General features: G+C 41.5%; 1 long non-coding RNA gene across 1 annotated transcript in view; it reads right to left on the reverse strand.

Annotated features, from left to right (window-relative positions):
* LOC134757948 (uncharacterized) overlaps window positions 1–19,978 on the reverse strand; it is a 28,834-nt gene extending 8,856 nt beyond the window's left edge. The window contains exons 1-4 of the long non-coding RNA XR_010132615.1: window positions 19,602–19,978; window positions 13,525–13,661; window positions 5,947–6,110; window positions 4,613–4,767 (exon numbers count right to left, since the gene is read on the reverse strand). This is a non-coding gene — a long non-coding RNA (uncharacterized lncRNA). The remainder of the gene's footprint in view (window positions 1–4,612; window positions 4,768–5,946; window positions 6,111–13,524; window positions 13,662–19,601) is intronic.
* Between the last annotated feature and the right edge of the window lie 1,446 nt (window positions 19,979–21,424).

The raw sequence follows: 21,424 nt of genomic DNA on the forward strand, positions 1-21,424 counted from the left end.
AAATGGGATCTAATTAAACTAAAGAGCTTCTGTACAGCAAAAGAAACTACCATCAGAGTGAACAGGCAACCTACAAAATGGGAGAAAATTTTTGCAACCTACTCATCTGACAAAGGGCTAATATCCAGAATCTACAATGAACTCAAACAAATTTACAAGAAAAAAACAACGCCATCAAAAAGTGGGCAAAGGACATGAACAGACACTTCTCAAAAGAAGATATTTATGCAGCCAAAAAACACATGAAAAGATGTTCATCATCACTGGGCATCAGAGAAATGCAAATCAAAACCACAATGAGATACCATCTCACACCAGTTAGAATGGCAATCATTAAAAAGTCAGGAAACAACAGGTGCTGGAGAGGATGTGGAGAAATAGGAACACTTTTACACTGTTGGTGGGACTGTAAACTAGTTCAACCATTGTGGAAGTCAGTGTGGCTATTCCTCAGGGATCTAGAACTAGAAATACCATTTGACCCAGCCATCCCATTACTGGGTATATACCCAAAGGACTATAAATCATGCTGCTATAAAGACACATGCACACGTATGTTTACTGTGGCACTATCCACAAAAGCAAAGACTTGGAACCAACCCAAATGTCCAACAATGATAGATTGCATTAAGAAAATGTGGCACAGACACATCATGGAATACTATGCAGCCATAAAAAATGATGAGTTCATGTCCTTTGTAGGGACATGGATGAAATTGGAAATCATCATTCTCAGTGAACTATCGCAAGAACAAAAAACCAAACACCGCATATTCTCACTCATAGGTGGGAATTGAACAATGAGATCACATGGACATAGGAAGGGGAACGTCACACTCTGGGGACTGTTGTGGGGTTGGGGGAGGGGGGAGGGATAGCATTGGGAGATATACCTAATGCTAGATGACAAGTTAGTGGGTGCAGCGCACCAGCATGGCACATGTATACATATGTAACTAACCTGCACAATGTGCACATGTACCCTAAAACTTAAAGTATAATAATAAAAGAAAAAAAAGAAAAGTGGATATTTTGAACATTATTACATGTACAAATAAGAAAGAAAAGAGGAAGAGGAGAAAAAGGAAATGTTTCTCTATGTCTCTGTTGATTGACTGTATGTTGAGACACTTCTTCAATGCTTAGCATGGTCAATTTACAACATTGTCTTAGCCTTCTTTTTTGCCTGAGTGTAAAGACAAAAAAAACACTAAAGCTTTTGCCTTATTGTCTTTGCAGTTGTTTCCCAAGCATGTGTGTGGCTTTGTAGGTGTCCCTGATAGGTAGCAGTCTTTCAAGACCCTATTTTCTCCTAAAACTTTACTCTATGTCCTTTTAGGCTATCATGGTGTCTACTGTGGTCCTCAACATTGTAGTTTCTTGTTGCCGTTTTACTGCCAACAATAGAGGCTTATTCATTTGGCTTTTCTTGAGGACCACATGAACTCTAAGCTAGGTAAAACAAAGGAACATACCTTGTGAAAGTCCATAAAATAATTTCCATTAAAGTCAAACAAAAACCATTTATTTCCTTGGAGCAAGATTAATTTTGCTGCTTATGAAACTGACTACATGCACCATGTATGTGGGCTGTCATCTTCAAGTTTTCTGGCATGCTAGGGAAAGAGGTGGAACTAGGTTAAGTTAAAATACAATACAACGCTAATGTGCTGTAGTGGCTTTTTTATTTACTAAGATTTTTGGTTTTTGGTTTGTTTTGGTTTGGTTTTATTAAGGTTTTTGGTTTTGGTACACTTTTGACTATTTTTGGAGTTCTGATAAGGCTGATTCTAAGAGTTTTTGCCAAGCATTTTAGTATTTCGGGGCAGGGATTGCCTTCAGGGAGTGCTAACTTCAGTTTTTGGTTTCTGCTTTATTTTGTAAGAGCAGTTTACTTCAAAATTTTATTGCTGCTGTAATAGTGCTAGATCTTATTTACAGAGAGACATATGTTAGAAATGCCCTTGTAATCTCTCTGTATTTAACATGATTTCTCTTTAGGTATTGACCAGCTCGTTTTTCATACAGAAGTGTTGGTGCACTGACCATGCCTAGAAATACCTGTGTTTCTTCAGTTCATAAGTTATTCCAAAGATTTCTTGAATTTGTCTTATTAGGAAATGGGGGAACACAGGACTAAGGAGGAAGAAACTGATTTGGATCCCATATGATGGGAAATGCAGAGGGTTAAAGAGGCTACACTGAAGAGTTTAAATAGAAAGGATATTCTTGTGGAAAAGAAAGGTTGGTTTTCCCTTCCCTTATTATTTATGTCACTGGACAACTCGCAGAAATAAGATGAGACTGAAATATTATGGTGAGAAGGGGAAACAGAGAGATGAGGAGCAGCAGCTAAAAACTTTTGTCTCTTGGTTGAAAACAGGAGTTCTTCCAGCTTTTCTTGTTGTAAAACAGAGTTGTCTACTGAGGAAGTTTTACTGTTCCCAAGCCCCATCTCTTCTTGCAGAAATCCCCCATCCTGCCTTTATCTTGTATTATGCACTAAATGTTTTAGTTCCCCCAAATTTAGATGTTGAGATCCTAAACCACAATGTAATGGAATTAGGAGCTGGGGTCTTCGGGAATTTAACTAGATAATAAAGACAGATCCCTCGTGAAAGACACTAGTGCCATTATAAAAGATTTGAGAGCTTCTTCTTTCTTACTTTTTTTTTTTTTTTGGTCTTCTCTGCCATAGAGGAATACAGTAAAAAGAGGGCTGTCTGCAAACTGAGAAATGGGCATTCACCATTTGGTTCTGGACACCTGGTCATTTGATATCTGGACATTGGGTCTGCTGGCACTTTTGATCTTAGACTTCAGCCTCCAGAACTATGAGAAAATTTCTGCTGTTTAAGGTACACAGTCTATACTAATTTGAACTAGCAACCTGAAGTGACCAAACACTGAAAAGAAGCCTGAAGAGGAAATACGGATTTGGGGAATGTGGAAAAAAATAAGTAGTAGTGACGATGAAATAGAGTCAGAGTCTGCAGACTTTGCAAGGCGGGGAGACAAGGGATGGTAAAGAGGGAGATTGTTTCTTGAGTGCACATGAAAAGACAAAATTTGGGACTAAATTTTTGTGCTTTTAATAGGTAAAATGAATAGAATTTTCTCACTAGCCAAGGAGTTTTATATTGGCTGGAGAAGTGGAATTCCGACTAAGAAAAAAACTTTTTGTCTTGGAAGTTAACATAAAAACCCATTTTAGTGGCTTGATTAATAATTATATTGCCACTAGTTTAAGAATAAAGTGAAATTTATCACCTAATGACTAATGCTTGTAGTCATAAGTGGAAAAGTAAATATTTTTATTTTTATATCCATGATATGTTCTATTGCCTTGGACTTTTCCATAACAGGTGTTTTTTCTCAGTGTGTGCCTGTCCCACATTCAGTTTGACATGGATCACATAACTTTCCCAACTGCAAACTGAGTTTTCTTCTCCTTCAGAAAATGAAAAAACCAAAGCAAAAGTTGACAAGTGGGATCTAATTAAACTTAAGAGCCTCTGCAAAGCAAAATAAACTACCAACAGAGTAAACAGACAACCATAGAATGGGAGAAAATTTTTGCAATCTCTGCATCTGACAAAGGCCTAATTTCCATATCCAGTGTCTATAAGGAACTCGAAATATGTGTAAGGAAAAGTAATCCTATTAACAATTGAGCAAAAGACATGAACAGACACTTCTCAAAAGAAGACATACATGTAGCCAACAAATATATGAAAAAAACCCTCAACATCACTGATCACTAGAGAAATGCAAATCAGAAACCACAATGAAGGGGAGGGTTCAAGTTGGCTGAATAGAAACAGCACCAGTCTGTAGCTCCCAGTGAGAGCAATGCAGAAGGCAGGCGACTTCTACATTTCCAGCTGAGGTACCCTGTTCATCTCACTGGGACTGGCAAGGCAGTGGGTGCAGCACAGACAGCAAGAAGAAGCAGGGTGTGGTGTGCTTCACCTGGGAAGTGCAAGGAGCTGGGGACCTCCCTCCCCCAGCCAAGGGAAGTGGTAAGGGACTATGCTACCCACCTGGGCTACTACGCTTTTCCCATGGGTTTTTGCAATCTGTGTATCAGGAGATTCCCTTGTCAGCCTACACCACCAGGACCCTGGCTTGAAATTCTCACTGCCAGCTCAGCAGTCTGGAGTCTGCCTGGGATGATTGAGTTTGGTGGGGGGAGAGGTGACCTCCATTACTGTGGCTTTAGTAGGCGGTTTTCCCCTAACAGTGCTAAGGAAAGTGGGCAGAATTCACCACAGTGTAGCTAAGTGGCTGCGGCCAGACTGGTTCTCTAGATTTCTCCTCACTGGGCAGCCTATCTCTGCAGAAAATCCAGCAGCTCCAGTCAGGGGCTTACAGAGAGGACTCTCAGATCCTTGGGACAGAGCATGTCAGGGGAGGGGCAGCAGCAGTCTCAGGTTTAGAAGACTTAATCTCTCCCACCTTCCAGCTCTGAAGAGAGTGGCTGATGCTGATAAGGGGGTTTCTCCCAGCACAGAGCATTAGCTCTGCTAAGGGACAGACTGCCTCCTTAAGCGGGCTCCTAACCCCATGCCTCCTGACTGGGAGAGACCATGTAACAGGGGTCAACAGGTACCTAATACAGGAGAGCTCCCAGTGGTATCAAATCAGTGCCTCCCTGGGATGAAGCTTCCTGAAAAAGGAACAGGCAGCAGTCTTTGCTGTTCTGCATCTTCCACTGGTCATAGAAGAACAGGGTTTAGAGTGGACGCCCAGCATACTGCAACAAACCTGCAAAACAGGGGCGTGTTAGAAGAAAAACTAACACACAGAAAGCAACAACATCAACAAAAAGACTCCCCCCTGACAAAAACCCCATCCAAAGGTCATCAGCCTCATTGGTCAAAGGTACATAAATCCACAAAGATGAGGAAAAACCAGTGCAAGAATGCTGAAAATTCCAAAAGCCAGAATGCTGCTTCTCCTCCAAGTAATCACAACACCTCTCCAGCAACAGCACACACTGGGGAGGATGGTTAGGGAACCTATATGATGAAAGACTAGGGGAAAATTTTCTAGCCTAGCATGCAACTTAAATGTCCAGATACAGAAAGAGATCCCCAAGTGCACACAGTTCAAAAAGTATTCTCCATGGTACATTGTATTCAAACTGTCAAAATTTAAAAATAAAGAGAATTCTAGAAACAGCAGAAGAAAAGTTTCTGGCCACTTAGAAATCCTCATCAGACTAAGAATTTTTTTTCAGTAGATACTTTACAGGCCAGGAGAGAATGTGATGATATATTTAAAGTGCTAAAAGAAAAAAACTGCTAGTCAAGGATAATATGTTCAGTAAAGTTATCCTTCATAAATGAGGAGAAATAAATTATTTCCCAGATAAGCAAAAGCTGAAAAAATTTATCACCAATTGCCCTATAAGAAAGGCTTAAGGGAATTATATATGTAGAAGTGAAACAACAGTGTCTATCATGATGAAAACACGCACTACTATAAAACCCACTGGTAATGCAAACACACAAATAATGAAGAGAAAGACTACAAATGTAAGTACTACAGAAAATCACCAAACTGCAATGATAAACAAAGAGAAAGAAAAGCAAAGGGCTAAACAAAACCACCAGAATTCAATTCATAAAATTATAGAAATTAGCCCTCAGATATTAATAACTGCTGGGAACAGGCCATAAGCCTGTCATAAACGGGCCTTAAAGAAATTGGCCATAAACAGGATTTCTGCAGCAATGTGACGTGCTCATGATGGCTATGACACACACTGCTAGAAGTTGCTGGCTAACTGGAGTTGGGCAAGGAACACCTGGCCTGCCCGGAGCGGAAAACTGCTGAAACCACAAACAATAGCAGGAGCGGCCTGTGCCTTAACAACATGTTTTTGCTGCAGATATAAGAAATGCTTTTACCTAATCTATAACCTGTAGAAACAATGCTTACCATTGTCTTGCTGTAAATAAATATATGGGTCAAACTCCGTTTGTGGCTCTCAGCTCTGAAGGCTGTTAGCCTCCTGATTCTTATATTTCTGTGTCTGTATCTTCAATTCCTCTAGCGCGGGCTGGGATGGGGTCTCCATGATCGAGCTGGTCTCAGCAAATAACCTTGAATGTAAATAGATTAAATTGTCCACTTGAAATATATATACTGGCTAAATGGATTTTCATGAATGACTGAACTACACTGTGCCTGCAAGAACTCATATCATGCATTAGGACAAATACAGAGTAAAAGTAAATGGATGGAAAAAAATATTCCAGGCAAACAGAAATCAAGAATAACCAGCCCTGAGGTATGGTGGCAGGGTGCCAAAAAATATTATTAACCAATTGTAAATGTAGCTACTATAAAAATAGCTATATTTACATAAAATAAACACATTCAAAAAAGTAAAAAGAGTCCAATAAGGTCTTTATATAATGATAAAGGGATCAATTCAGCAAGAGGATATGCCAATTCTAAAGATATATGCAACCAACATTATAACTGCCAGAAATATAAAGTGAATACTATTAAAGGAAAAGAGAGACTCATATACTATAGTAATTGAAGACTTCAACCCCTCACTCTCATCATTAGATAGATAATCTAGATGATAGAATATTAACAAAGATACATTGGATTTAAACTGAGCTTTACTTAACCATAATCCCATCTACTTGGGAGGCTGAGGGAGGAGAATCACTTGAACCCAAGATGCAGAGATTACAGTGAGCAGAGACCATGCCATTGCACTCCATCCTGGGTGACTCAGAAAGACTCCATAAAAAAAAAAAAATTCCTATGCATTACCAAATGGACCTAACAGATGCCTACAAAACACTTCATCCAACAGGCACAGAATATACGTTCTTCTAATCAGCACATGGACTATTTGCCAGGACAGACCATCTACCAGGGCACAAAAAATGATTCAACAAGGCTGGGCATGGCTCACATCTTTATCACAGCACTTTGGGAGGCCAAGGTGGATGGATCACAAGGTCAAGAGATTGAGACAACCCTGGCAAATGTAGTGAAACCCTGTCTCTACTAAAAATACAAAAATTAGCTGGGCATGGTGGCATGTGCCTGTAGTCCCAGCTACTTGGGAGGCTGAGGCAAGAGAATCTCTTGAACCTGGGAGGCGGAGGTTGCAGTGAGCCGAGATCGTGCCACTGCACTCCAGCCTGGCAACAGAGTGAGACTCCATCTCAAAAAAAAAAAAAGTTCAACAGATTTTTAAAAACCAAAACTATCAAATTTCTTCTCAGACTACTATGGAATAAAACTAGAAATAAACTTAAAAACAAATATTAGAAACTGTACAAATACTTAAATATTAAACAAGATGCTCTGGAGTGAACCTTGGGTCAAGGAAGAAATTAAGGATGAAATTTTAAAATTCCTTGAAATACAAAAATATCAAAACTAAACAATCAAACCTAAGGTATATAGCAAAAAGAGTGCTAACAGGGAGGTTTATAGTAATAAACTCATATCAAAACACTTGAGAGACTTCAAATATTCTATATAACACTGCACCAGTAGCACTAGAAAAGCAATAAGAAATCAAACTCTAAATTGGTAGAAGAAAATAATTCATGAAAATCGAGCAGAATTAAACAAAATAGAGACTAAAGGAATAACACAATGTTTCATTTAAATAAGAAATTGATTTTTTAAAAATTAAAGAAAAAGAGGCTGAGTTCAGTGGCTTATGACTGTAATCCCAACACTTTGGGAGGCCAAGGCAGGTGGATCACCTGAGGTCAGGAGTTCAAGACCAGCCTGGCGAACATGGTGAAACCCCATCTCTACTGAAAAAAAAAAAAAATACAAAAAATTAGCTGGGTGTGGTGGTGCATGCCTGTAATGCCAGCTACTCGAGAGGCTGAGGCAGGGGAATCATTTGAACCTGGGAGGCAGAGGTTGCAGTGAGCCAAGATTGCACCACTGCATTCCAGCCTGGGTGGCAGAGCAAGAATCCATCTAAAAAAAAAAAGAAAGAAAAAGGGACTGGGCATGGTAGTTCCCACCTGTAATCCCAGCATTTGGGGATGCCGAGGCGAGAGGATCTCCTGAGATCAGGAGTTTGAGACCAGCCTGGCCAACATGGTAAAACCCCGTTTCTCCTAAACTGCCAGCCAGACTAACAACAACAAAAGACAGAAGACCAAAACAAAATCAGAAATGAAAACAAACAAACATTATAACTGACACTGCAGACATACAAAAGATTATCATAGACTTTTATGGACAACCATATACTAAGAAACTAGAAAACCTGGAAGAAATAGATGAATTCCTAGACTCATGCAATCTACTAAGATTGAATTATGAAGAAATAGAAAACCTAAACAGACAAATAACAACAAATGATTTTGAATCATGAATAAAAGTATTCCAACAAAAAAGAGTCTAGGACAGGCCTGGCTTCACTACTGCGTGCTACCAAACATTCAAAGAAGAAGTAACACGAATTCTCCTCAAACCATTTTTAATAACTGAAAGGGAGCAAATTCTCCCTTCCTAACTCATCCTATGAGGCCGTGATTATCCTAACATCAATACCAACAAAAGACAACAAAAAATAAAAAATCATCTATAGGCAATATCCCTGAGGAACATAAATGCAAAACTCCTCAACAAAATACTTGTAACTGACTCCAACTGCACTCCAAAAAGATAATACATCACTATCAAGTGGGATTTACTCTAAAGATGTAAGAATGGTATAACATATACAAATTAATAACATGGTACATAACATAAAAAGAAAGAGGCATGGACCTATATGATCATCTGAATAGGTACAATAAGAAGCATTTGATAAATTTAACAGCCTTTATAATAAAACTCAGTAAACTAGGCATGGATGTGTTGTATCTAAATGTAATAAACACCATAAAGATAAACCTGCTAACAGTATAATGAATGGGGAACAGTGAAATTCTCTTTTAAGAACTGAAACAAGACAAAATGCCCACTTTCACCACTCCTATTCAACACAGAACTGGTTGTCCTAATCAAAACAACTAGGCAAGAGAAAGAAATGAAATATGTCCACGTTGGATGAGGAAATGCAGCAGGATAATTAAGGAATCAGAGAGACCTAGGGGTTGAGGAGGAATTATTTAATTATTTAGGTGCACCTACCCAGTCGGATTAACATCCAAAGGACTGAGCCATGAACAAAGAGTCAAGCTACCTTTTAAGCATTTTGTGGGGTTGGGGGAGATCTGTGCAGGGTGAAGCATATTACAGAAGTGAGAAACAAAGATAGCTATTCAATCAAGACATGCATTACATCATTTCTTACTTTTCAATAAACAACTTGTTTTAAAACTTGAGATTATCTGCCTAGTGACCTTGCAGCTGCACAGCTAGAGAACCAGGGTCTTCACAATTCCTGGGAAAGGGAGAGATAAGGCTCACTAGCCACAGAAAAACAGGCAGTTAATTTTAAAGGACTCCAGCTCTTTCTCTTCCTCAGGGGGAACTGGGTTTTCTTATATACAACTGAGTTTTTGCTTACATGTTCTTTAATTTCTTTCAATTCCTGTTCTATTTCCCCCATTTGGTGCTTTTTAAAACAAAGATGTTAATAGAAAGCACCACTATTTGCCACCTCTTCCTGGAGCTGAGCTGTTTCTTTTACTGGCAGTGGCTGATATTTGGTTAATGCCGTCAATAGCATGGTAGTTTTTCGGGTTACTACTGCCTCTATAGTTGACAAATACTCCTAATATACAGGGGTAAAAGGCAAGGGAGGATGAGGCAGATGCCAAGAATAAACAAAAACCCACCAATGAGGGTTTTGAATACCCCAAACGTTGAGAACCATCCTCCAAACAAGGAATCCAGGGACCATCCAGACCAAGTCTGAACTGGAACATGGGCCAACTTGCACATTCTAGCTGTGGTTTCCATTAGAGCTTGGCCATTATCATCCATTTCTAGGCAACAATTGGTTAAATTAAATTTTCCACATACTCCTCCTTCTGAGGCTAAGAGGTAATCTAAAGCCAATCTATTCTGATATGTAGCATTTCTCATTTGTGTTGCTTGTGTTATCAATAAACCCAGTTTCCTTGACATTTCATTGGTTATTATTTCAAGGACTGCCTGCAACCTTATGATGCGGTTGAGCGTATAGATTGGGGTGCGGTATTCCCATGACCCAACTTGCGCTCAGATAGCGGGCCCATGCTATTTAATGATTCTTTCAGGAGGCCATTCATTATCCTTCCAGTCTCCTATGTCTACATCCTTTTTGACATTTGTGTCTATTTTTGTCATTATGCTTTTTCTAGTTCTTTTATTTTCATCATAAACTGGATACTCTAAGAGTTCCCTTTGCTTTAGAGGAATTAGAAAGAAGGATGGCTTGATTGTTTCTAACACACAGGCCCCTGTCCATTTAGCCAGCAGTTGCCAATATGCCTATGCTCCACAGACCCAATATAGGCCAAAGGGTGCTTTCCAAGCATTTGGAGCCTCTAGCTGATGCCGAGTGGCTTAGAGTAGAGAACCAAGAGAAAGGGTTTGGATCTGGTAAGTAGAAATTGTTCTGGACATTTCTCCATAGAGTTTTGTTTTTAGTCTTACCATAATACTGTTGCCTTAGGCAGGTTGTTTCTCTTACTGCCTCTGTGAAAGCCTTTCCCCAACAGGCGATACAGTATTTTCCAATTATGGAGGTTTTTAACAACCAAACACTAGCTGAGGCTGTTGGTTCACTGGCAGGGTTAGGCAAAGTGAATTTATCTTGTGGCATTAATTCCATTGCCTCCCATTGCTGCTGGTCCCCCATATTAGTTCCTTCACATACATAGCATGAGGAAATTCGTAAGCTGCCAGCTATGTTTTCAGCTAGTTGAGCAAATAAGTTTTTGGTTGATAGGGGAAGCTCAGGCACTGACTGATCAAAATGCTTACAGATATAACATGTAAGTCTTTAATCCATCTTGAATTAATTTTTGTATAAGGTGTAAGGAAGGGATCCAGTTTCAGCTTTCTACATATGGCTAGCCAGTTTTCCCAGCACCATTTATTAAATAGGGAATGCTTGTTTTTGTCAGGTTTGTCAAAGATCAGATAGTTGTAGATATGCGACATTATTTCTGAGGGCTCTGCTCTGTTCCATTGGTCTATATCTCTGTGTTGGTACCAGTACCATGCTGTTTTGGTTACTGTAGCCTTGTAGTATAGTTTGAAGTCAGGTAGCGTGATGCCTCCAGCTTTGTTCTTTTGGCTTAGGATTGACTTGGCAATGTGGGCTCTTTTTTGCTCCCATATGAACTTTAAAGTAGTTTTTTCCAATTCTGTGAAGAAAGCCTAGAAGAAAACCTAGGCAATACCATTAAGGACATAGGCATGGGCAAGGACTTCATGTCAAAAACACCAAAAGCAATGGCAACAAAAGCCAAAATTGACAAATGGGATCTAATTAAACTAAAGAGCTTCTGCACAGCAAAAGAAGCCACCATCAGAGTGAACAGGCAACTTACAGAATGGGAGAAAATTTTTGCAACCTACTCATCTGACAAAGGGCTAATATCCAGAATCTACAATGAACTCAAACAAATTTACAAGAAAAAACAAACAACTCCAACAAAAAGTGGGTGAAGGATATGAACAAACACTTCTCAAAAGAAGACATTTATGCAGCCAAAACACACATGAAAAAATGCTCATCATCACTGGCCATCAGAGAAATGCAAATCAAAACCACAATGAGATACCATCTCACACCAGTTAGAAGGGCGAACATTAAAATGTCAGGAAACAACAGGTGCTGGAGAGGATGTGGAGAAATAGGAACACTTTTACACTGTTGGTGGGACTGTAAACTAGTTCAACCATTGTGGAAGTCAGTGTGGTGAGTCCTCAGGGATCTAGAACTAGAAATACCATTTAACCCAGCCATCCCATTACTGGGTATATACCGAAAGGATTATGAATCATGCTGCTATAAAGAGACGTGCACACGTATGTTTATTGTGGCACTATTCACAATAGCAAAGACTTGGAACCAACCCAAATGTCCAACAATGATAGACTGGATTAAGAAAATGTGGCACATATACACCATGGAATACTATGCAGCCATAAAAAAGGATGAGTTCATGTCCTTTGTAGGGATATGGATGAAGCTGGAAACCATCATTCTCAGCAAACTATCGCAAGGACAGAAAACCAAACACTGCATGTTCTCACTCATAGGTGGGAACTGAATAAAGAGAACCCATAGACACAGGAAGGGGAACATCACACACCAGGGACTGTTGTGGGGTGGGGGGAGGGGGAAGGGGGGAGGGATAGCATTAGGAGATATACCTAATGCTAAATGACAAGTTAATGGGTGCAGCACAGCAACATGGCACATGTATACATATGTAACAAACCTGCACATTGTGCACATGTACCCTAAAACTTAAAGCGTAATAATAATAATAAAAAAAAGGAAAAAAATGCTTACAGAATGACTTATGGACCTGGAATTGCAGGGTTGGACACACTTGAGTCCTTCTATTCTTTTTGACAATTAGTAGTGGAGCTCCAAGTCCTGCTCCTTGTCCATCAACTGGTAATAGTGCTGTCTGTCCTGCAGACCAAAAAGGTAGCTCTGGCTTTAAGTAGTAAAATTTAAAGGATTGCATGTCCTTGTCTTACAATTTGGTTTGGTTCACATACTACTTAGCAGAGCAGTCCTTCCTGAATATAAGTGTTGGAGCTGTGGTAGCATAGACCAAGGAATGTTACAGTCTGGGCATCCAATTTGTGGTTCTCAGTACAGATGTTTAGGGCTGCTCCTGCTAAGCCTCTCTTGTGTTAAACCATTGCAGACTGCTTTTGGTTTTTTAGGATTATGAACATATGTGGCATGTCAGGCATCAAAGTACAAGGAAAAATGCCCTTTATAAGAGGGAGGGGCTTCTTTGGTTCAAGTTGTAAGCTTTTTTTCTTTTTCTCTCTCTGATTTAATATATACCTCAAACCAGAATTCATACAGTAAGCACTTCAGGTCATAACATGCATATAGCTGATTATTTCCTGGGTCACAGACTGAACAGGTGGTCTGGTTATATATGCAGGTTCCTAACTTGGTTCCTGTACTGTAGGTATGGTACAGTAGAGTTTTAACTATGGTATTCCTTACCCAGGTAGTATGTACACAGTGTGGGCATCTTTCTAGAGATTCCTCCCCTTTTAGTAGAGGCAGAAATGGTAACATCAATGTATGTAATAGAAACATGCTTACACTAACATGGGCATGGCAAACTCCCTCTGGGCATAGACATTAGCAGCATTTGCAGTGGTAACATAACAATAGAACAATCAGAATTATAACTAGGGTTATGAATTATATCCACATTTATTCATCCTGAGATTGTCCTCTTAGCTTCAGCTGTGCATTGACTAGTCAGCTTCTGGTATGTGACTAGAGCAGAGCTTGCAGGATCCTCAAGCTTCAGCCATGTGTAGACTGACCAAGCTCTGGTGTGGGCAGAGTAGGGCAGTCATCCTTCTTACCAGTGGTTGGATTTCATTGTAGGACCATTCAGGTGGGGTGATCTAGGTCTTGTTGGCTAATCCGCTGGTTGTCATTGGAGTCACTGCTGCCGCTGCTTTCAGCCAGCTATGGTGAATCCAAGGTGTGACACCTGCAACTTTAAGAGCAGTGGGAGTAGACATGATTACAACATGGAGCCCATCCCTTAAGGGCCCCAAGTTTGTTGGATTCCACCTTTTAACACAGACAGAGTCCCCCGGCTTATGTGGATGCACTCGGTCTGTTAGACTTATAGGTATCCTTTCTCTTCCCCAGCTTTGCACGTTCTGCATTGCCACTCCTAAAGCCTGCATCTGTCTCCTAAGGGTTAACTCTCCTAACTCCTTTAAATCCCCTCTAATTTGATTAATGATTGGGGGTGGCCTTCCAAACAATATTTCATGGGACAAATACCTAGTTTGTTTTGGAGGTGTCCACCTGACCTGGAGGAGGAGCATGGGCAAGACCTGATCCCATTGTAAGTGAGTTTCCTGGCAAAACATTTTTAGTAGCTGTTTGAGTGTCCAGTTCATCTGTTCTACCTTCCCTGCACTCTGTGGTCAATAGGCTGTGTCCAGTTTCCATTTGGTCTTTAAAAGTTGAGTCAGCTGTTATACTACTTCTGCCACAAATGCAGGACCATTGTCTGATCCTGAGGTTAAGGGCAACCCAAATCTTAATATGATGTCTTTCAGTAGCACCTTTGTCACCTCTCATGCCTTTTCAGTCCTGGTGGGGAAGGCCTCAACCCACCCCGAGAAGGTGCAAACAAACAGTAGCATATACCAGTAACCTCCTGCTCGAGGTAATTCAGTAAAGTCTACAGGCAGGTTCTCACAAGGCACAGCTCCCATTTCCTGTATTCCTGGGGTTGAGTATATCCTTATTTTGGATTATTCCATGCACAGGATAGACATTGTTCACAAACAGCACAGGTGATGGCAGACAGCCATGGCACATAGAAATGCTGACCTATCAATGTCTGTAGGGCTGTCCTTCCAATGTGTGTTCCTTGATGGATCTGCTTCACAAACCGTGGGGCTACTGTTTCTGGGATGGCTAGCCTCCCATCAGAGAACAGCCACCAACTATCTTTAATATATATTTCCTGTTTCCTGATGAAAACAAGCTTTTTCACTTAAAGAGTAATTGGGTACCTCAAGTAAAGGGGGCTCTATAAGGAGAGGCACTGCTGGAGTTCCTTCTTCAGGTAAAACCTTGCTCATTGCTGCCTGCTGAGCCCCTCGGTCTGCCTTTCTGTTGCCCTGTGCCTCATAGCTTTTCCTGGTTTGGTGTTCTTTGCAATGAATGACAGCCACCTTCTCTGGAGCCAATATGTCTTCTAATAATTGCCAAATTTCTTCTTTATTTTTTATATCTTTTCCTTCAGTAGTCAATAGTCCTCTGTCTTTTTATATTGCCCCATGGGCATGCAGGGTTGCAAAAGCATATGTTGAGTCAGTATATATATTTACTTTCTTCCTCTTCGCCAATAACAGTGCTCTGGTTAATGCTATTAATTCAGCCTTCGGAGCAGAAGTCCCAGAAGGTAAGGCTTGAGCCTCAAATACTGAGTGTTGTGTTACTACTGCATACCCTGCATATCACACCCCATCTGTTATGAAACTGCTACCATCAGTGAAGTATTCAACATCTGGGCTTTCCAAGGGGGTATCTCTGGGATCTTCCCGGCTCAAGAACAGTTCGTCCACTGTATTTATGCAACAGTGGGGAAGGTCCTGCCAGCATTGAGGCAACCCACCATGCTTCCAATCGGGTTCCTCCACAGGCAGCAGGGTAGCTGGGTTCAAGGTATTTAGTCTGTAGTGTTACCCACAGATTCTCACACAGAAGCCCTTGATACTTTAGCATTCTAGAGTGGGACAGCCAACGACATCCTCTTTGCTCCATTAAGGTGACTACAGTGTGTGGCACCCGGAATATTATCTTCTGACCTAGGGCTAGCTTGTTGGCATCTTCCATAAGGATCGTGGTAGCTGCCAGTGCCCTGAGGCAATGGGGCCAACCTAAGGCCACCAAGTCCAGTCTCTTGGATAAAAGTATGCTACTGGCTGATGCCAAGAGCCTAACAACTGAGTTAAGACTCCAAATACCATTCTCTTTCATTCATCCACATACAAAAAGAAGGGTTTTTTAACATCTGGCAACCCTAGTGCTGGGGCCTGGATGAGAGCTTCCTTTATATCCTTGAAGGCCTTTTCCTATTCTTTTTCCCGTAGGAGGGGCTCTCTTTCCTTTCCTTTGCTAGCCTCAAATAAGGGCCTTGTTATAAGGGAGTAGTTTGGAATCCAGATTCGGCACAATCCCACTGCACCCAGAAATTCCCTGACCTGCTGCCTTGTAACTGGGGTGGGCAATGCACATAAAGCCTCCTTGCATGCACTTCCAAGCCTGCGCTGGCTTTGGGATACCATGAATCCTAGATATCCAACCTCCAGAAAACAGACTTTTCCCTTGTCCTTGGACACTTTGTAACCAGCTTCACCCAGCAGGTGAAGAAGCCTCTCTATTCCTTGGAGATATTCATCCCTCCTGGGGGCAGCGAATAGCAAATCATCAATGTATTGTAATCCACAGAATTGTCACTAAATGGTGCAAAAGCTTCAAGGTCGGTAGTCAAAGCCTCCTCAAAGATAATGGGAGAATTCTTAAACCCTTATGGCAGTCTTGTCCAGGTATATTGCGATTGCCCCCACTGGAAGGCAAATATAGGCTGACTTTGGGGAGCAAGTCTCAAGCAAAGAAAACATCCTTTAAGTCTAGACACATGAACCAATGGCCTCAGCAGGAATCTGTCCTAACATGGTGTATGGGTTGGGTACTATGGCATAGATAGTGACAGTGGCCTTGTTTGCCACCCAGAAGTCCTGCACTGGCCTGTATTCACCATTTGGCTTGCGCACAGGCTGCAGAGGAGTATTCCAAGAGGACTTGCATTTTACTGTAATCCCTTGTTCATAGAGCCGATTTATATGTTTTGTTATGCCTTCAATTACTTATTTGGGTAGTGGGTATTGACGGACTCATACCAGGGCAGCATGAGTGTTAAGCTCTATTACCACTGGGTGTCTGTTTACAGCAAGTCCAGGAGGATTGTCCTCAGCGCATACACCTGGCACCTTGAAAAGCATTCCCTACATACTGTGTAGGTCCAGCTCCGGTAGCCTTCTGGCAGACAGTTCAGAAAGCTGCCATTCCTCAGCCTCTGGGACAGTTAGAATCAATACCATTGCCTTAGACTTTTCAAATTCCAGTGTCGCATTCCCTTCAGATGTAAAGGAAATTTATGCCTGCAGTTTCTGGAGTAAGTCTCTCCCTAACAAAGGCACTGGGCAATTTGGCTTATATAGAAACCATGCTGCACTTCTTATCCCTCAATAACATATCTCCTGGACTTGCAAAAAGGTCTCTTTTCTTTGGCCTCTGTGGCCCCTACGATAGTAGCACAGTTCTTTGAGGGGGGGCTAATTGGATGAGTTACCACAGAGAAATCAGCACCAGTATCGACTAAAAAATCCATTTATTAATCGGCCCCCTACTTCCATAGAGACCATAGGCTCCACAAGGCCTAAAAGGATGGAGCCCTGTCTGTCTGAGTCCTCTAAATTCTCAGCCCCTGCCAAGCCGATCAGATCAGGATCTGCCTTGGAAGCACCACTGCTAGCAACCTAACACTGCACTTGGGTGGTAGACCACTGACCATCATCTCCATCCTTTTCCTTTTCAGGGCACTCGTCTTTCCAATGGCCCATTTGCCTGCACCTTTCATTGGTTCCTGTCCAACTGGGACTGGCTTTCCTTTCTGGGTCTTGTCTGCCCTCTTCCTTGGCCTCTGCCTTGGCCTCACCCTCTAACAAGTCCAGGGTTACTTTCTGCTAGTGCAGCAGAAATTGAGCTGTCTCTTTGTTTCTATTTCTTATTTTTATTTCTTCCTTTTTCTCTACCTCTTCTTCCCAGTTTTTTAATACTTTGTTTGCTATTTCCAGGAGTATACTAATATTTTTCCCTGAAAAGCCTTCCAACGTCTGAAGCTTTCATCTTATGTCTCCCTGAGCTTGCTTGACAAACATCATATTTATCATATTTTGGTTTTCAGGACCCTCTGGAATAACTGGAGTGTACAGCCTCTGTGCCTCACAAAGTCTTTCATAGAATGCACTGGGGCTTTCATCAGGCTTTTGGTGCACTTCTGATATGTTATGGATATTCAATGCCTTCCTTCCTCCTGCTTTTATCCTGTTCAGGAGTGCCCTTCTATATAGATGCAGCTGTTCCATTTCCCCAGCCTCATTTGGGTCCCAGTTAGGGTCCTCATTTGGGTATCGCTCCACGGCGAACTGGCATGGGTTACGGGTGGCCTCTGGGGCTTCCCCTTCTAACCAGCTGAGAGCTGCCTGATTAACTCTCCTATGCTCCTCTGTATTAAAGTTAGCAAAAGTAGTTGACAATCTGGCCAGGTTGGGTTATGTGTTATAATAATAGAATTCACCAAATCAATGATGGCCTGAGGCTTTTCTGCATACGAGGGGGTGTGCTGTTTCCAATTTAAGAGATCAGTAGTGGAGAAAGGCTGATAAACATAAAGTCTAGAGCCTCCTTGTATCTGCCCTTGGTCATCATAAACTTGTGTCCTGTTCTCTCGAAGTGGCATCTGCAAAGCCTGTGGTCAGCCTGAGTGGAGGCACCCAGCTGCCTTGCTCTGTCCATCTTCCTGGTTTTTTTCTAAGGGAGGCTTTTGTTCCTCTGGGGTGGGGGGAGACTGGGCCTCACTTTCCTCTCAGCCTGACTCTGTGGATGCTCCTGACTCTGCCTCCTGCCTTATTCTGGCCAAAGACAGGTAGACTGGCACATATAGGGGGTGGACATTCCCTTTCCTCAGATGGAGCCTGAAGAATGGTTTCAGGTGAGGCTTCGAGGATTCCTTTTTGTGAGAGACTCTAGGGGCTTTAGGTTCCTCTGCTTCCTTTGGTTGGGCTGCCCAAGCCACTAATACCTTGCAGTATCCCTCTAGGCAGGGCTGTAGCCACTTGGGGTGAGGTTGTGCCACAGTGAGCCAAGAGTCTTTATAGGGAAACTGGTCTGATTATTCTGGTTGTCCTCCAACTCCAGCGACCACTTTAAACACACGGCCAATTAATTTCCAGTCTATTGTACCTTCAGGGGGCCACCCCACATTAAAAGCAGGCCAATCTATCTCACAGTATGTCCTTAACTTTTGATATACTGTTAAGGACAGTTTCATCCCATAATGACCTCTAAATCCTGTTTTAAAATTCTTTATCATGCACTCCAAAGGAGTTGGTTTCGATGCTTTTCCTCCCATTTCCTCCCTTGTGATGCACTTTCACTCTCAGGTCCACCAGACTGGGTCTTATTATGGGAGTTTCAGACATTGCTTAGCCAGGAACATGCCTTTCCCTCTCACAGCCTGCTGCAGCCACGGACCTGGTCCTATCAGCCGTAAGCAGCGTCCTAGGTCTGATTTCCCCCACGCTCACGTCGGAGCACACAGCCCATGCTAAACGATCTGTGCCTCCGCACATCACTCCCTGCATTGGCCTCTCCTGAGACTGTCTCTTTCACACACTTTCATATACTTTCTCTGCCCCAGGACTTCTCATCAGATGAAACAGGCCTCTCCCATGTTCTGGGTAGTCTAGTTAGGCTCCCACATTCACACACATACACACCAGTCCTACCCCAGGACTCCTCATCAGATGAAACAAGCCTCTCTCGTGTCCTGGGTAGGTCCACACACACCCACAAACACCCACACACTCTCAGTTGGGATGAAGCCACTCTTGCCACTCTGCCAGCAAGCTCTTCCTTACTGGACTTGCCGCTCTATCGGCCCATTTTCTCCACCAGTGAACCACTTTTACTTGTTAGGGGGACATGAGGTTCATCCAAATTGGCAGACCACTCCTGCCACCCCCAGCCACTCTGGGTTGGATTAGTGGTCAGTCCCTGGGAGGTTATCAAGCTCCCCTTCGTCCCTATGGGATGGGCTTTCCTGCCTTGGGCCCTTTCTCCTTACCGCAGTTCCTGAAGTTCTGGTATCATCCTGCAGCTCCATCCCTGGTTCCATTGCACTGCCAGGCAGAGCACCAGGATGCAGGAAGAGCTGGTCCCCGTCCAGATGAAGCTCCCCTGTGGTGCACCGTGGATGCTAGGTCTACCCTGGCCCCAGGGCTCTAGTCCTGCAGGCAAAGGAGACAGTAAATCTGTCATCTCCAATCCCCATCTGAGCCACTAGAAATGCTGCTGGATGATTAAGGAATCAGAGTGACCAAGTGGTTGAGGAGGAATTATTAAATTATTTAGGTGCACCGACCCAGTCAGATTAACATCCAAAGGACTGAGCCCTGAACAAAGAGTCAAGCTACCTTTAAACATTTTGTGGGGCAGGAGGAGATCTATGCAGCAAGAATCATATTACAAAAGCGAGAAACAAAGACAGTTACTCAATTAAGACATGCATTACATCATTTCTTACTTTTCAAGGAAAAGCATGTTTTGTGACTTGAGATTATCTGTCTAGTGACCTTGCAGCTGCTCAGCTAGAGAAGCAGGGTCTTCACAATGCCTGGAAAGGGAAAAAGAAGGCTCACTAGCCACAGAGAGAAAAACAGGCAGTTAATTTGAAAGGACTCCAGCTCTTTCTCTTCCTCAGGGGAAATTGGGTTTTCTTATATACAACTGAGTTTTTGCTTACACATTCTTTAATTTCTTTTAATTCCTGTTCCAATAGAAATATATTGTCTTTCAATGCAGATGATTTTTTTGTAACTATTAAAACCTAAATACCTAACCAAAAAACTCTTAGATCTTATATATAAATTCAGTAAAGTTGCAGGATACAAAGTCAACATAGAGAAATCAGTAGCATTTCTGTATCCCAATAATGATCCAGCTGAGAAAAACATTAAGAAGAAAATCCTATTTACAGTAGCTACTAAAAGAAACAAACTCCAACTTCGGTGACCACCTTAAAGACAGGGCCTCTAGAAGTCTAGAAGTGAATGACCTCTAGAAAGAAAGTTATAAAACACTGATGAAACAAATTGAAGAGGACACAAAGAGAAAAACATTGCATGTCATTGATCAAAAGAATTGACATCATTAAAATGACCATACTACCAGAAGCCATCTACAGATTCAATGCAGTCTGTATCAAAATATCAATGTTATTTTCAATAGAAATAGAAAAAAAATACTAAAATTTGTATGAAACTGATAAAGAGACCAAAGAGCCAAAGCAACTCTGAGCAAAACAAACAAAACTAATGGCATCACAGTACCTGACTTCAAAATGTACTACAAGGGTACAGTGACCTAAATGGAATTGTATTGTGTAAAAACAGACAGACCAATGAAAGAGAATTCAGAACCCAAATGTAGATCCGTGTATTTACTGCCAAGAGTGTTTTTTAACAAAGAACATGCATTGGAGAAAGAACACCTCTTCAATAAATGGTGCTGGAAAAACTGGATATCCACATAAAGAAGAATAAAACTGCATGGCTATATTTACCATGTACAAAAATCAACTAAAGGTAGATAACAAACTTAAATGTAAGACTCATACTATAAAACTACTAAAAGAAAACATAGGAAAAATACTTCAGGACATTGACCTTGGCAAATATTTTATGGCTAAAACATCAAAAAGCATGGGAAACAAAACCAAAAATAGACAAATCGGATAGTATTAAACTAAAAAACTTCTGTACAGGAAAGGAAACAACAGAGTGAAGAAACAACCTATTGAATGAAAGAAAATATTTGTAAGCTGTTCATCAACAAGGGACTAGTATTCAGAATATATATAAAACTCAAACAATTCAACAGTTAAAAAGA

This window comes from Gorilla gorilla, chromosome Y (genome assembly GCF_029281585.2).
Source record: "Gorilla gorilla gorilla isolate KB3781 chromosome Y, NHGRI_mGorGor1-v2.1_pri, whole genome shotgun sequence".
NCBI classification, from domain to species: domain Eukaryota; kingdom Metazoa; phylum Chordata; class Mammalia; order Primates; family Hominidae; genus Gorilla; species Gorilla gorilla.